Source organism: Oryx dammah, unplaced genomic scaffold (genome assembly GCF_014754425.2).
Source record: "Oryx dammah isolate SB20612 unplaced genomic scaffold, SCBI_Odam_1.1 HiC_scaffold_10, whole genome shotgun sequence".
Lineage (NCBI taxonomy): Eukaryota > Metazoa > Chordata > Mammalia > Artiodactyla > Bovidae > Oryx > Oryx dammah.
The window spans coordinates 37,973,165-37,991,298 of NW_024070194.1; positions in this window are offsets into that span (position 1 = coordinate 37,973,165).

An 18,134-nucleotide genomic window follows, 5' to 3' on the forward strand; every position below is an offset into this window, starting at 1 on the left:
TAGTAGTCCAGATACTAGGATACACTAACACTTCCCGTTCTGCTTCTGATGGCTTATCTGCAGTTCCTCTTTCCTCTCCTGCTGCTACTTTATTTTCTATAAAGACACGTGTATGTGAGAAGGTTGTTAGTGTTTTCATTTTTTGTTTGTGTCTCACGAACTCTGTTTTATTTTCCTTTCCCAGCTGGAGCTGGTGGAGCTGTCACTGTGCTGCTGTGTTGATTCCAGCCTGCCGTTCTCTCTCCTCCAGCAGGAACCTCCTGTCAGGCCAAGAGCTAAGAAACGGGCTCCCTGAGCAGTTGATTAGGCTCAGTTAGAAGGTCCAGTCAATGTCAGTGAGAAACATGGATAAGAGAGAAGCCAAGGAGCTGTGTGCAGCCCTGAACCCCCTAAAGATGCAGAGAAGACTGAAATAGAAGTGATACTGTTTGAACTGGTCAAATGCCTCCTATGAGCACAAAGGGATGTGAACAGTTTTTGTCTTTTCTTTCCAAAATGTAATATCACCTTGTATCTATAAAAGTCATGCATGAGAGAGTCAGAATTAATGTTCTTGTATAATAAATGAGAATTGATTTAAAAAGCATTATTACACACAGGAAGTATCATGTCAAAATGAGATTATAATTCAGAAAAATCATCAGGAAAATCCTTACATTAAGGGTTGCCATTCATTGCGTGATATACCTAATTTTAGCCAACGAATGGGCTTTCCAGGTGGCACTAGTGGTAAAGAACCCATGTGCCGACGCAGGAGACATAGGAGACTTGGGTTCGATCCCTGGGTCAGGAAGATCCCCTGGAGGATGACCTGGCAACCCACTCCAGGATTCTTGCCTGGAGAATCCCATGGACACAGGAACCTTAAGGGCTACAGTACTTGGGATCACAGAGTCAGACACAACTGAAGGGACTTAGCATGCAGACACACGTGCAGCCAGTGAATATGGGGCATTATAGGTAGATGATAGATTGATAGTAGGTAGAAACATAGAAGGAAAAATAGATAATAGATAGGTGTGTGCTTCAGTCATGTCTGACTCTGAGCAACCCTGTGAGTAGCCTATCAAGCTTCTCTGTCCTTGGGATTCTCCAGGTAAGACTACTGGAGTGAGGTGCCATGCACTTCTCCAGGGGAATCTTCCTGACCCAGGGATCGAACTGGGGTCTCTTACATCTCCCGCAATGGCAGACGGGTTCTTCACCACTAGTGCCACCTGGGAAGCCCAATAGATAAATGATGGGTAGAAATATAGATAGATAATAACTAATAAATATCTCATAACACATTCAGATACATAAATATTAATCTCCATTTTGCTGTTGAGAAAGCTGAGGAGATGCAGAGAAGGTGAGTCTATATCTAATAGGAACCAGAATCATCTTTGAATCCAGTCTAAGGACTTCACCAGCAACCCATATCTTGTGATTTTTAAATAATGGCATCCCCTTGTTAAGTGACTGTTTCATGCGCTAAAGCTCGGAGACATCCAGTGACCTGCTGAGATTCTGCAGCTGGCCCGGGGGATATGGACCTGCCCCAGGTGGTCTCAGGCTAGAGCCTGCAGTCCTGGCTGGTCCACCCTGCAGCCTCTCCTCCCAGCAGCCCCATCTGTGCTCCCCTCAGCCTCCATCCGTCTATTCTGCACTAGGATGTGCCCTTCTGGTTTCAGAGCCGTCTGCGTCTTTTACTATTTCCCCTGAAAATGGATGTTGAATCTTCTAGCTCTTGGCTGCCCAACATGAGTGGATTTCGCCCACAATCTTTCTTTCCCCCCTCAGAGCAGTTAAGTTGGTGTGCACTATGTGACAGAGGTGTAGTGCTAAATCTCTCTTCTGAAGAGACAGTTCTTTCTAGGAATCGAGCTGAAGATAAACCCCACGAAGTAAGGAACATAGAAACTATCTAGGCGAGGGCCACAGTGATTGTGCAGAAAGAGCGGTGTGTCTCAATTACAATCACATCAAACGCCTGTTGAGAGAATGGTATTCAGATTAGAGACTTTTCAGGTGTGGCTGGAATGATCAAAGGATGGCTGACATTCTCTGCGTTGTATTTAGAAGCTGATGCTCTAAGCTTCAAGGTGACAAGGGAATGTTACATGTGATGTGTGAATTTGAGCTGCAGAACTTTGGGAAGTCAGTTGGGATGGATGGAGAGTCAGATGGTCCATGAAGATCAGACCTAGCTCCATGTCATGTGATAAGATAGGTAATTTGTGTGCTCTCTTCTAATGTTGGTTAGGCTTCTTCCAGACCCTATCCTGAAATCCAGGATCAAAACATGCATGAAATGATACCTTGAAATTATCAGACTTAACTTCTGCTCCATAAAACCCTTCTGGGAATTCCCTGGTGGTCCAGTGGTTAGGACTCCATGCTTCCACTACAGAGGGCCTGGGCTCGATCCCTGGTCAGGGAACTAAGATTCCAAATGCTACATGGTGAGCAAGCAAATGAAAAAACATACCCTTTCTCTGATTCTATCCACATTTCTGGAAGGGCAGATGATCATGGTTCTATATCATTATATTTCTCCATCTGCTGCCAACTCAAATTATGAGAGGCAATTCTAAAATGTTCTGTCCTATTGTTCCAATAGGTCTGGGAAAACATTTTAGAAATACATCATGAGCATCATGTCCACAGTCTCAAAGCTCTTTTTTTAACTGAGGAAACAAAGCACCCTGTCCTCCCTCTTTTTGGGGGGGAGTTTGGGGTTTGGATAGTGTTGAGGAATTGGTGTATCATCCCTAATTCTGGACGCATATTCAGGAATTTCACAGACGTGTCACAGGAACAAAATGGGAACTTTGCAACCAAATCTGTGAACGGGAGCAGAGCCAGGGCAGAGCCGTGGTGTTAGAGATTTGGGGACGTGGCTGCCCTTGTTGGGTGGCGCAAAGACAGAAGAATGGCTTAGGAAGCTGGCGGAGAAAAGAGTGGATCTCTGGAGGCCCTGGGTCAGTCTTCCCTGCAGCAACAAGACCCTAGCTAACAAACTAGCGCAGCATAAGGAACAGTAAACAGACCTCGAGGTGGATGGTTCATCTGTGACACTTCATCACCTGACTTCTAGATTGCTCTGTTTCCAAGGAGTGGAAAGTAAGGCTCCAGGAACACAGCAGATCCACACGTCCCTCCTGTTTGTGGCCATGAAGCTTGTCTGTTCTCAGGGAGATCGCTCCTCACTTCTGTTTCCTGCCTTCCTCCGCTCGTCCACCCCCATCTGCTCTCCCTGCCTCAGCTGTTTTATCTTTACCTCCTTGTTTCTCTTTTCTTTCTCTCTCCATCCTTCTTCTGTTGTTATTTCTCTTTTGTCAACTCTCCTCTTCCAGTGACCATCAATCACGATACGATCATGTTCTCTATTTATTGAAACAAAAGCAATCTCTGCCCTGTTATTTTTAATATAAAAGAAATAAAATCTCTGGTGAGTCTGTCATTGAAGGTTTCACCAACTGTCTGAAAATCAACCTTCTTGATAATTTTTACTATTTCCATCTTCAGGCAAAGACACCGGTGCTCTTAGGAACTTGAGAAAAGGCCGACGGCTCATTATTGAACAGAACCTGTTTTTTTTCAGACTAGCTTCATTCTACTTTCAGTCTATGAGGCAGAAGATAAACAAAGAGGGCCCTGGGTTGTGGTGTAAGCTTCACTGTATTTTTCTCCTCAGTAGAAAGTCAGGCTCATACACGTGAAATATGTAATTTCCTCGGAGGGCATGACCAAAGTTCTGGCTGGGAAATTATGGAGTTTAGCCAAGGGGAACAGAGTCTGTCTGATCTCACTCATTATTTCATCTGTGTCCGAGTCAGATAAGAAAATAGGTCCATCATTTTTCTCAGTACATAGTACTATCATTTTTGAAATAGTGAGAGAGCTTAATTATATATCCAGTTTTCATGCATTTTACCTGCCTGTTCATTTTGATGCTCATTTAAAGGCTGCTGTTTCCTTAGCAACCTCTCTTTTCTTTCTTCCCTCCATTGTGTCTTATCAGTTCATGTGCTGTTAAAAAAATGTTTTAAGAGAAAATTATCATTTATAACAATTTATCTTGTTTAACAATAACCTGGTCATTATTGTCATTCTTTCCACAGTTAAAAGGGAACCAGGTAGCAAAGACGGATTATAAAGCCTGTTGATGACACCTCAGGAGGTCAGCGGTGGGTGGAGAGTGAAGCCACTGAACATCAACCCTGAGAGACGCTTCAAGACACCTCTGCTGTGTGGAGACGGCAGGTGTTTGTGTATGCAGAGGCCAGGGCAGAACTGAGGTGGTCTTCAGGGCTTGGTCGGTCCTGGTTGGAAGACGTACAGCTGCAGGGCTCCTCATCCTCAAAATCTTGGAAACCTGAGTTCTACAGGAGCCCTCCAGCTGGAGCCATGGCGTCCATTTTTCTAGACTGTGTGAGTCAGCCCTTCTCATGCTCTGTGTGGCCCCACGAGATGGATGGGGGGGTACGGTATGTGGGAGCGTCAGCTCCAACTAAAGTCTCCAGCTCCTGCAAGTGCCTTCTCTCTAAGGAACAGAAGAGAAGTGCCTGCTGGGAGGCTGACAGCTGACTGCACTGTGTTCCGTGTTTGCAAGGCCTGAATCCGAATCTGTGGCTCCTTCTTCTGAAGCATCATTTTCTAGCACCCTCACAACATGTCTTATCATGGTTTTAATTTATGTTTCCCCAGTGGCTAATGATATGGGCTTCCCCAGGGCTCAGTGGTAAAGAATCCACCTGCAATGCAGAAGATGCGGGTTGGATCCCCGGGCTCCTGTAGAGCTCCTGTAGAACTCAGGTTTCCAAAATTTGGGAAGATGCCCTGGAGAAGCACATGGCAACCCACTCCAGTATTCTTGCCAGGATGATCCCATGGACAGAGGAGCCTGGTGGGCTACAGTCCATGGGATGAAAAACAGTCAGACATGACTGAGCACACACTATTAGCTATTAACCATTCACCATGAGTCTGCTTTTCTCTCTACAGTTCTACTTTTTCCAAATGCCACATAAAAGGAATCCTACCTCATTCGGCCTTTAGTCTGGCTTTTCTCACTTAACAAAATATATTTGAGTGTTGGAAACACAACCTCTGTGTTCATCACCTTTACCTGGAAATGAGAAGTGAACATGAACATTTTGTGTTTGCCAGATACAAATTTCTCTCCATATATAAGTTTAATTTTCTTCTCTATCATGGTGACAGTACGCCTATTTTCCAGTCCCTTTGCTGGAAATGGTTAGTATTATTTAAATCTTTCCCAGTCTGCTAAGGTGTCAATTTGTAGAAATAGGTTCTCTCAAACTTCCACTTGGCCCACTTATTGTCAAACTGTTCATTCAAGTTCTTACATTCCTTTTACCAAGTTCAGGTTGACAGTGGCTCACTCTTCAATTAAATTCTTCTCTTAGAACTCAGCTTATTTAAAATTTTTATTTCTCAACTGTGAGCCGAATCATCAGGCAGATTGCCTTCTGATTCGATTTATTAGAGGAACTGCAAAAAAATAACACATTCAGCTTCCCTGGGTTATGTCTTATTTCATAAGCCATTTTCATGTGTCACTGTAAAATACTGAACCTATTTCTCACATTAGCTGGTAACTATAAATAAACTATGGAAAAAAGAAGAGACATTCACTGACAAGTCTAAAAGGAAAACCTTATATTTGATGTGTTAGCTTTAAGAAGAATAAAGGCATTTTAAAAGCGCTGCTAAGCATAACAGTTCATACTGAGTGTGTGGAAAAAAACATGAATATAAGATTGCCAAGAATGAAAAAGATACATACTAAAATGATATAAATTGGACTCATATGTGAGTATCTGAGACAGATTCAAATATCAGATTATTCAGAGTGAAAGGTTGAGAATAAACCTGAGTATTACAATAAAAACAATTTTGTAACTGTCTTGAATTGAATGTGTATGAGTGTTCAGCTATTCAGACTCTTTGTCACCCCATGGACTGTAGCCTGCCAGGCTCCTCTGCCCTTGGGATTCTCCAGGCAAGAATACTGGAGTGGGCTACTCTTTCCTCCTCCACGGGATCTTCCCCACCCAGGGATTGAACCCACATCTCCTGCATTGGCAGGAAGGTTCTCTACCACCAAGCCACTTGGGAAGATATGGCCTGGATTGAATGAAAATGAAAAAGTGAATGAATTTTCCTGGATTGAATAGTGGCCCTTAAATATCCACCCAAAATCTGTGAATGTGACTTAATTTGGAAAAAAGGTCTTTGAAGATGTGATCAACGTAAGTTCATCCTGGATTTGGGTGGACCTTAACAGTGATTAGTTTTCTTATAATAAAATGGAATCAAAGACAGGTTCTCAGGGAGAAATCATTCTGACAGAGGTTAGAGTGATGTGTCTCCAAGGCAAAGAATGCTGAGAGCTGCTGGCACCCCAGAAGCTGGAGAGGCAGAGTAGGGTTCTCCTTTGGAGTCCTTCGGGGAGCCTGGCTTGCAGACACCCTGGCTTTGGGGTTCTAGCTTTCAGAACCAGGGAGAATAAATTCCCCTTATTTTAAGGCATATCAGTTCAGTTCAGTTCAGTCACTCAGTCATGTCTGACTCTGAGACCCCATGAATTGCAGCATACCAGGCCTCCCTGTCCATCACCAACTCCCAGAGTTCACCCAAACTCATGTCCATCGGGTTGGTGATGCCATCCGCCATCTCATCCTCGTTGTCCCCTTCTCCTCCTGCCCCCAATCCCTCCCAGCATCATGGTCTTTTCCAATGAGTCAACTCTTTGAATCAGGTGGCCAAAGTATTGGAGTTTCAGCCTCAGCATCAGCCCTTCCAATGAACACCCAGGACTGGTCTCCCTTAGGATGGACTGGTTGGATCTCCTTGCAGTTCAAGGGACTCTCAAGAGTCTACTACACCACCACAGTTCAAAAGCATCAATTCTTCGGCACTCAGCTTTCTTCACAGTCAAACTCTCACATCCATACATGACCACTGGAAAAACCATAGCCTTGACTAGATGGACCTTTGTTGGCAAAGTAATATCTCTGCTTTTTAATATGCTCTCTAGGTTGGGCATAACTTTCCTTCCAAGGAGTAAGTGTCTTTTAATTTCATGGCTGCAATCACCATCTGCAGTGATTTTGGAGCCCCCAAAAATAAAGTCTGACACTGTTTCCACTGTTTCCCCATCTATTTGCCATGAAGTGATGGGACCAGATGCCATGATCTTCGTTTTCAGAATGTTGAGCTTTAAGCCAACTCTTTCACTCTCCTCTTTCACTTTCATCAAGAGGCTTTTTAGTTCCTCCTCACTTTCTGCCATAAGGGTGGTATCATCTGCATATCTGAGGTTATTGATATTTCTCCTGGCAATCTTGATTCCAGCTTGTGCTTCTTCCAGCTCAGCATTTCTCATGATGTACTCTGCATATAAGTTAAATAAGCAGGATGACAATATACAGCCTAGATGTACTCCTTTTCCTATTTGGAACCAGTCTGTTCCATGTCTAGTTCTAACTGTTGCTTCCTGACCTGCATATAGGTTTCTCAAGAGGCAGGTCAGGTGGTCTGGTATTCCCATCTCTTTCAGAATTTTCCACAGTTTATTGTGATCCACACAGTCAAAGGCTTTGGCATAGTCAATAAAGCAGAAACGGATGTTTTTCTGGAACTCTCTTGCTTTTTCGATGATCCAGCGGATGTTGGCAATTTGAATCCTGGTTCCTCTGCCATATAGTTTGTGCTAATTTGTTTTAGGAAACCCATCCAGTGACTGTGTTCCCAAGTTACTCTAACTCATTGGGAAAAATATAAGAGAGAGTGAAAACACACACAACAAGGTAAATGGCAGGTCGTGCCCTCTGACTGCAGGGCATATTTGCTGGTCTTGAGTTCATTCCAAGTTTCCTGGATTACAGAGTTCATGGACCACGTCCTCTGATTCCAAGCAGGAAGGACAGGGAAGGGGGAGGCATCTCCAGGGAACAGTCTTGAAGCACATTGAGAAATCTGGGAAATGGGTCATCACCCCCGGATTCTGACTGTTTTTTCTGTGAAACCCCTCATCCACACTGTGGAAGTGAGCAGTCTAGGATCTTAGAGCTAAGCCTGCATTTCATCCACATCCCTTGCTCTCCTCTGGAGTGTTGTTCCCACTACGTTCACATGCTTGTCCAAGAAGCAAGCTGATTTATTCCAAAGGTTTGAGTTGTCTAATAACAAGCTGACCCAGAATTTACCCAACTCAACATCCATGGGCCATTTCCTGGTGTTCCAAGGGTAAGGTGAGAGTGAGAAGCAAAAAATTGAATGAAAAACTTGGGACTTCTCAAATGAGAACAAACACAAGCTCTAGAATTGGTGAGTTAGAATGAATTGCGTGGCTGGCTAATTAATCAATAGAAGTGGGAAGAAGTAGTTGAATTCATTATCAATGGTATAAATGAAAAGGTGACAAAGATGGTGAGTGCCAAGGATGAGGAGTGCCCAGAGCCACGTGAAGGTGAGAAGTAGAAGGTGCAAGATTAGGAATGAAAGGCCAAGGTTGGAGTGAAATGATATGGGGACTTGTAAGTGCTATGAGCATGCGAGGGTTGCTGCCCAGTGGGAGCTTAGCCACTTTACATCGAGAGACATGGCATCTGGTCAGGACTTGCTCCTTTGTCTCTGTCTCCCCCGCCTCCTAGGTCTTCCACTGGCGCCTCCCATTGGCTCAGCTGTCATCATTCCATCTCTCCAGGGAGCCCAGATGGCACAGTCTGCAGGATTCAACCTCGCGGGTCATAGAACACAGCCCAGAAGCAAAAAGAATGGATCCGAAATAGCAAAACCAGCTGCCACATGTGTATTCATTTACTCAAATTGCATTTAAGTGAGACTGCATTGGTCCACACTTACCACCAATCTCTTCCAGGGTAGGGACTGGACCTTCATTATTTTGCAACCACAGTTTCTAAGACAATGTCTGATAAGCAGTAACAGCCTAGATATTAACAGAATTCTTATTATGAGCCAACCTTCCTTGTGAAGTACATTATCTAGTGCACATTATCTTCTTGGATTCAAATAATTCTCTATAAGTAGGTACTATAGTGCTTTTAATGTCGAAAATAATTTAAATATGATACTCACACAAAGCTTGCCATATACCAGACATTTCTTCTGTGTTCACTCTCCAGCACTGCAGGCATGAGCCAGTCATGGCTATTGAGCACAAATCTAAATTAGCATGGGCTGAAAGTATCAAACACAAGCTATGTTTTAAAGACTCTGAACAAAAAAGAATGTAAAATACCTCATAATATTTTATATTGGTTACATTTGGTATATGTTGTGGGAAAATAAAATATATGATTAAAACTCATTTTACCCATTTGATTTTACCTTCTTAATGTGGCTACGGGGCTTCCCAGTTGCAGTTAGTGGTGAAGAATCCACCTGCAGGAGACATAAGGGACCTTGGTTCCATCCCTGGATTGGGAAGATCCCCTGGAGTAGAAAATGGCAACCCACTCCAGTATTCTTGTCTGGAAAATCCCATGGACAGAGGAGCTGGGCAGGCTACCATCCATGGGGTCACAAAGAGTTGGACACAACTGAACATGCACCACACACAGACAAAATGTGGTTACTAGAAAACTTCAGTAAGTGCTTCACATGTGCAGTTTCCATCATATTCTTGTTGGAAAGAGCTGTTCTCCGTGTTTTATGTAAAAATCAAGAGGAAATGAATTTGAACCTAGGTCTCCTCAAGAGGTCATGGCTTAACCACCATGCAATGCAGTGTATGAATTAACCTGCCATCTTGAAAGCCTATTGTGTGTCAAGCACCATCCTATTTACTTCATATGTCAGGCTCCAAACAAACCATCATGGTAGTTATTGTTACACTCCAAATGGGAAAAAAAAAAAAAAAGCTTAATGTAACATACTCTACAAAACCAGTAATTAGGAAACCAAAACACAAATATAAAATGGATGATAAAGTCTGTGGTCTTGAGTACCACTTTCTAAGACCTTCTTGGTATGAATGTTTTAAAAATAAGGTACAGAGATGTTGGAATTTCAGAGGTGAATGTAGATAATAGTTTCTGAATACACTCAACACGCTGAATTGTAGAGACACTTAATAACTTATTCTATAATGGGGCATGATTAGCATGATGCAGAACTTCTCATCCATGAACTAGTAGATTAAGAGATATTAATAGGGAAATCTACATGATGAATAGCAGGGTGGAAGCGTCTAGCTGATCATCAATCACTGAGTGTTCCCAACGTACAAGAAGCGACCATCATGCCACCATCATGCACACATTCACGCTCGCAAACACACACCCACAATCCCTGCAACTCTGGAGGCTGACTTCTCTACCACAGGACACAACTGAATGGTGAGTGGAAAAGATGGAGAGGACTACACACACACAATTTGCTCACTGATAACGTGTCAGAAATCTGCAGGGGGAGATGATTTATGTAGGAAGCATAAATAAGTTCTTTTCAGTCATCTTTTACATATAGAATTTAAAAACTATATGCAGAATCAAAAGCTGGAAATAATCTTCCCTATGATACAGCAATATTAAAAGAATAACAGAAATTAATTTTGCAGTATATTCCTCAGATTTTTCTTTTCCTTTTTTTTTCTTCTGTTGTGGTTGTTGGTCTGTATTTCACGTGAACTCTCGGTTACCCCACAATCTTTGTGTACCTAGAATACAGATGTTTTCCAGAATAGAAGCATTTTCCAGAAATAATTTTCTCTTTTAATTCACAAGAGAAGTGATTGCAGTTATTCATTTATGTTCAGTCAAAATAAATGTATTTGTCATTAGCTACAGAACACAGAAGTCCACTGTTTATGGATAACTTTTAGTATTTTGATGACATCTACCAGTGATGTCCTTCATGTGTGTGATAATACACAATAACGTAATTGCAAATTTTATTTTGAAGGTTTGGGGACATTGCAGTGGTAGAATATGGAGGAAGATAAGGAAGGACACCGTGGAACACTTAGAAAAGAGAGGCCTGAATTCCCACCTGCTCCAACAGACGTAGAACAGAATAATATTTCTGGTAAATTTTAGAATATTTTTTGAGCTCATCACTCAAACGAAGCCAAAAATGGTATGAAACCAGATGTTGAATAAAGAACAGTTTGTTGTTGGGTGCTAGAATCATGCCTGGATTCTAAATGTGTGCATTCCAAACTGGTCTGATCCATTGGAGGCTACAAAAACTACGACCATTCTCTCTGCCCTGGGTTTTGCGATGCCGAGGCTTGTTGTTTACTTTCAATGCATCCCCAGCTGGAGACCCAGTAACAGAAATCATTTCCTCTCTCCTTTTCCTTCTGTAAAGCATATGGCCTAATCTATCCTGTGAAAACTCCAATTTATTTTAGCATTCATGAACCTTCATGACTAATTTCCTGAGCCAAACTATAATTACTTTAATTCTACACTGCTGGAGAGAATTTGAAAACAGGACTTCTTTAGAAGAAAATTAACTTATATAATGAGTGAAGAGATAAATCATATTAGCGCTAATTAAAGTATATTAACATTTTGGTTGCATATGAATAAAAATCAGACACAATGAAAGCAGGTTTCTCATAGAGAGTCAATTTATGGAGATTTATGAAGATTTTTAGGAACTTGCAAAATTTCATTACTTAACATCTCTATTAAGATCTTTACAAGCATGCATAATGAAAAGCCTAATAAAAGACTTAATAAATGGACTTTTGCTTAAAGTCACACTGACTCAGTGCAAGCAAAGGTTTTAAATCCATAATGGAGATTAACATGATAATTGTCAATTTAAAAGTACATATGCTGTCTGCATGGTGAGAAATACAGAAGTTGGAAATCAGAGTTAGGAAGTCAAAAAACTACCTTCCATTAAAGCAATTCCAGTTTTTTCTCATGTCCTAAGTGAGTAACTAGTATGAAACTATATGTCAAATCCTTCTCTTCTGCATTAATGTAAGATCTTTTAGCTCTCTCTTTGTGCCTTGAATGAATGTTTAACACAAACAGTACACCTCCAGGGAAACTTATTTAAGTTAAACTGGAGGGTGAACAGAATTAAATTCTTTAAAAAAAAAATTATTTTTTCTCTAAACTTACACAACAACACTGCCCAATCGTTTAGTTTTCAATATTGCTCCTGAATGACTCATAAAGAAGATGCTGTCAAACTAAGTCACAGAGAAGTTCATTGTAAAAGTGCTCAGGGAGCACCAGGGTCTGGTGCTAAGACTTACAGCCAGCATTCACCGTACTGCTCCTCGGTTTTCCAGGGAGACTATGCCCCACTTGATCTGGCATTTAAAACCAACCACCCTCAATCGGCCAATGGTACTTTTATCCTTAACTGTTTGTGTTTCCATGGACATCAACATCTCTGAGTGGGTATTTTCCCGTCACCCACATGCACCCTTCTTTACCACTACTATATATATATATATATATATATATATTATTTTTTAATTGTCAAATAATGTGCTATCATATAAAGCATGTAAACTTTACAGCTATATAGAAAACAGTTATGTTTACTCTTCAGCAAAATATTCATTTGTAGATTACAAAACAACAAGGATAATTAATTCAGTAGAGAGTATGCTGGAGTAAACATATTAGTCTCAGCTTTAATGCGCTGGCCATTTGATATTGCAAACTAGTATTTTCCATGCAGTGTTTAGTTATTCGTTTGCAGAAGTGACTATGCTTTTAGTAGTCAGCCTCTCATTTCCACATGTATCATCTCTCAAACTCCTTGGAAATATTTATTAAATTGCAGTTTAAAAACTCTGAATTGTATTGCTATGGATACTAGGGAAGGAAGACATCAGATAATAGAATTTCCAGAGAATTCAGAGAATAAATGGCAATTTAAAAGCAGAAAGAAGAGAAAGGTATCTTAAAAGAAAGATAAGAAAAACTAATGATTGAAGGTTTTTGGATAGTGTGGTAGGAAAAAAAACATCCTAAACAATCCTAATGCAATACAACAACTAGAATTCTGAATAAGACAGAAGTATTAAAGGATATACTTAAATGCCTCATTGAGATGCTCACAAATGAAGAGAAAGCAAGGTAAAAAGCCAGAGATTAAAACAAACAAACAAACAACAACAACAAAAAAAAAAAAAAACAGTAACATGTGGTGGCTTTCCCAGAGGGCTCCTTGGTGTGGTCTTCCTGAGAGACGCCCCAGGTCTCCTCAGGAGTTGGCCTCCATAGCCAAATGTTACCCAAAGAGCTAAGTGTGGAAAGTCTCCACATGACTGGTCTCACACCAAACTGAGACCTGAAAACACATAGCCTACGTGTTATGAAAAGCCTCAGATGATACACTTATTTCTAAGTAACAATTGGCTTTAGTTTTAAATGATCCTGAGTCCACCCTGAAAGAAGCAAACACAAATTCTTTAGAGGAATACGCCTTCAGCCAACAATACAACTGCTTCCAAAGGTAAAGCCCTTGGCTGTGAGCTTAGGGAAACACGCGGTGCACACAAACTCAGGAAAATAGGCAGTAAGAACTGGAAGGGGCATAAACAGTAAAATCTGACACACAAAAAGACACGAAGACTATGAGATGCAGGCTCTAAGCCAAGCTCAAATTATGGAGGAAATAGTGGGTAGGTTCAGCCACATCCAAATAAATTTTATTTATCAAAAACATACAGGGTCATGTACCTTATTTAAAAAATAGCACACTTCCTATGATAAATAACATTCTTTTATATTATTTTCTAAAATATTTAAAGATTGCCATGCATATGTATGTCTCCAGCTTATCTGGAATTGATTTTTATATAAGATGTGTTGAGACTTAATTTCATATCTTTGTATATGTATGAACAAGGTATCCTTTCTGGATTTGATCATCAGAAAAGAGTCCATAAAAATAAATTTGTGACAAATATATTCTGCTTTTTACCTTATTTCTTATGTATTTAGAATGCTTAGGATTCATACATTTGCAGTAACAAGAGAGAAAATGGAAAAGCCTCAGACAGATTTGAAAGATAGTAGGGGAATCATACAAAGATTAGATTTTCAGTAACAGCAAAGTGGACTTCTATGGGCAGAAGGTTTTTTAAAAAGAGATAAAATAGACCCTGTTTTGTTATCAAGGTCAGGTTTTTCTCTGAGAATACTGGGTTCCATATAGCAGGCATTTTGTCTTACTCAAATTTGTAACCAGATTTTGTTCAGAGTTGGGAATGTGCTGGTTACACAATAATTGTAAGTTGAGTAAGTTAAGAAGTGATTTTGACATTATGCCATATTCTTAAAGGTGTTGCCAAGTCTAATTGGTGATCACCATTGGCTAAGATTTAGGTGTTGGTGTGTAGAACTCTCCACTGGTACCAACAGATGAGTCCTTCTTGGTTTTGCTCCTACATTTCCCAGGGGTATCTGGGCACCAGAATGTGAAGTCTGACCCCGTGTCAGAAGGTCCCATGAGAAAAGAGTCAGCAGGACTCAGAAGCACCGATTCAGCCCATGGACACATTCTCCATTTCTACACAGCTAATAGTAACCTCGCTATTAATAATCTTATCCAGGACCATGCAGAAGAAAATAGAGGCAACCCTGGAAACACAAACACACTCAGTGCAATTATTTTCCATCTTTTTGTGTATGTCTCGAAAGACATTTATCATTAGCTGTCACTTGTTAATTTTCTATTAAGGTGATCACTCCATTACTAATTTGTCAAAATCTTGTTGCATGTCACAATGTGCAGAGGGTAAAACTCATATGGCTTTCATTCTTGTTTTTTAGAGGAAGATGGTAGCAATGAACTATCAGGCCTCTATTCCTCATACTGACAAACAGAAATAAACATGGTCTATTCTTACTTGGTACTTCATCCTTTTCACATGAGACTGTCTTGATAACTTAGTTTAAACTGAATATTTTGGGGGCGGTCCTAAAATGGCGAAGGAATAGGAAGGGAAGACCACTTTCTCCCTCACAAATTCCTCAAAAGATCATTTCAACGCGGAGCAAACTCCACAAAACAACCTCTGAATGCAGGCAGAGGACATCAGGCAACCAGAAAAGCAGATCATTGTCTTCAAAAACAGGTAGGAAAAAATATAAAAGACGAGAAAAGAGACAAAGGAGGTGGGGAGGAAGCTCCGTCCCGGGAAGGGAAGCCCGTCCCAGGAAGGGAATTCTAAAAAGAGAGGTTTCCAAACACAAGGAAACACTCTACCTGCCGAGTCTAAGGCGAGCCTTGGAAACACAGAGGGCAACATAACAGGAAGGAAAAACGAATAAATAATTAAAACCAACAGATTACAAGCCCAACAGTAACTCCCCCAGCGGAAAAGCAGCGCAGACGCCTGCAACCGCCGCTAGCAAGTGGGGGCAGGGCAGGGAAGCGTGGGAGACGCGGGCTGCCGTGCTTGGTAAGAAGCGGGCAGAAACGCCCCACGGGTAACCAGAGCGATCGAACTTGGGCGAGCAAACCAGGCTAGGGGATAGCTACCACGAGAAAAGCTGGAACATAAGACCCCGCCAGGACCGCGCACAGAACAAAGGACGGAACGGAAATAGCCGGCTGCAGACCATCCCCCGCCGGGGACAGGCAGCCAGAGCTGTAAGGGCTGGAAAGGGGCAATCGCAGCTCCGGAGAGACTACCTAAAAAGCGGCAGGCAGGCTTCTTTGCTGAGACTTCAGGGGATGCAGGACAGTCACCATCCGCCTCACAAGGAGCGCCAGCAGTACACCCAGAAAACTGAGCAGTAGAAACAGAGAAGAGGACAAGTCCCGGCGACCGCGCTCGCCAAGCTCCCGAGCTCGCCAAGCTCCCGAGCTGCTCGGACCCGGGAGGGGCACAGAGCGCAGTCCCAAACAAGTTTGTGCCTCTGAGGGTTACCTGGGCGCCAAACCTGAGCGGCTTGGACCGGGGAGGTGCGCGAAGCCTGGGGCCGGCCTCGGATGGTTCCCGGCTGAGCTCCGTGGAGCCGGAGCGGTTTGTGCGTCGTGGGGGGAGACAGGTCCAGCGGGGTTGAGACGCTGTGTGCCCACGACAGTGCTATTTGTTTGCAGCATCCCCCCCTCCCCACAGTGCGACTGAACTAGTGAGCCTAAAAAAAAAAAAAAAAGTGTCCACCACCGCCCCCATGTGTCAGGACGGAATTCAGACCCTGAAGAGACCAGCAAACAGAAGTTAAACAGAGGGAAACGCCTTGGAAGTGACCCCACACGGCCCACAACATCAGAGAAGGGCCAGATATATCTTCACAATTTTTACAATCATTCCTTTTTTTTTTTTTTGCTTTCTTTTTTTTTCTCAAACTTTTTTTTTAACTGTTAAGTCTTCTATTTCTCTACTTTATATTTCTATAACTATTACTTTTCAAAAAAAAAAAAGACTCTACTTTTTTAAGGCAAACACCATATATAGTCTTCGCATGGTTGTTGTTGGTATTTCTTTTTTAATCTTGGGTGTTTTTTTTTTTCTTATATATATTTTTTTCCTTATTTCTTTTTCTTAATATTATTATTTTTTTAATCTTTTTTCTTTTTTTCTTTCTTCCTTCTGCTTCGTCTCTTTAACATTGTATTTTTGAAAATCTAACCTCTACTCTAGGTTTTTAATCTTTGCTTTTCAGTTTTTGTTGTCAATCTTGTACATTTCATAACCCAATCTTACCTGACAGCGAGATTACTGGCTTGACCACTCTCTCCTCCTTTTGGACTCTCCTTTTTCTCCACCAGGTGGCCTCTGTCTCTCCCCCCCACCCCCCATCTCTTCTATATCCAACTCTGTGATTCTCTGTGTGTTCTAGATGGTGGAGAGCACCTAAGGAACTGATTACTGGCTGGACCTGTCTCTCTCCTTTTCATTCCTCTCTCTTACCCTCCTGGCCACCTCTGTCTACTTCCTCTCTCTCCTCTTCCCTGTATAACTCCGTGAATACCTCTGAGAGGTCCAGACTATGGAGTGCACATAAGGAAGTGACTATTGACTAGCTTGCTCTCTCCTCTTTTGATCTCACCACATCTCATTCCAGTCACCTCTAACTACCCCCTCCCTCTTCTCTTCTCCATGTAACCCAGTGAACCTCTCTGGGTGCCCCTCAATGTGGAGAAACCTTTCATCTTTAGCCTAGATGCTATATCATTGGTGCTGTATAGATGGAGAAGTCTAGAGACCACTGTAAAAATAAAACCGAAAACCAGAAGCAGGAGGCTTAAGTCCAAAGCCTGAGAACATCAGAGAACTCCTGAATTCAGGGAACATTAAGCAATAGGAGCTCATCAAATGCCTCCAAACCTACACTGAAACAAAGCTCCACCCAAGGGCCAACAAGTTCCAGAGCAAGACATATCACACAAATTCTCCAGCAACACAGGAACACACCCCTGAGCTTCAATATACAGGCAGTTCAAAGTTACTCCAAAACTTTAGACTTCTCATAACCCATTACTGGTCACTCCACTGTACTCCAGAGAGAAGAAACCCAGCTCCACCCACCAGACCTCCAACACAAGCCTCCCTAACCAGGAAACCTTGACAAGCCACTGATACAACCCCACCCACAGTGAGGAAGCTCCACAATTAAGAGAACTCCACAAATTACCAGAATATAAAAAGGCCATTCCAAACGCAGCAATATAACCAAGATGAAGAGACAGAGGAATACCCAACAGGTAAAGGAGCAGGAGAAAAGCCCACCAAACCAGACAAAAGAGGAAGAGATAGGGAATCTACCTGAGAAAGAATTCCGAATATTGATAGTGAAAATGATCCAAAATCTTGAAGTCAAAATGGAATCGCAGATAAATACCCTAGAGACAAGGATTGAGAAGATGCAAGAAAGGTTCAACAAGGACCTAGAAGAAATAAAAAAGAGTCAATATACAATGAATAACGCAATAAATGAGATCAGAAACACTCTGGAGGCAACAAATAATAGAATAACGGAGGCAGAAGATAGGATTAGTGAATTAGAAGATAGAATGGTAGAAATAAATGAATCAGAGAGGAAAAAAGAAAAACGAATTAAAAGAAATGAGGACAATCTCAGAGACCTCCAGGACAATATGAAACGCTCCAACATTCGAATTATAGGAGTCCCAGAAGAAGAAGACAAAAAGAAAGACCATGAGAA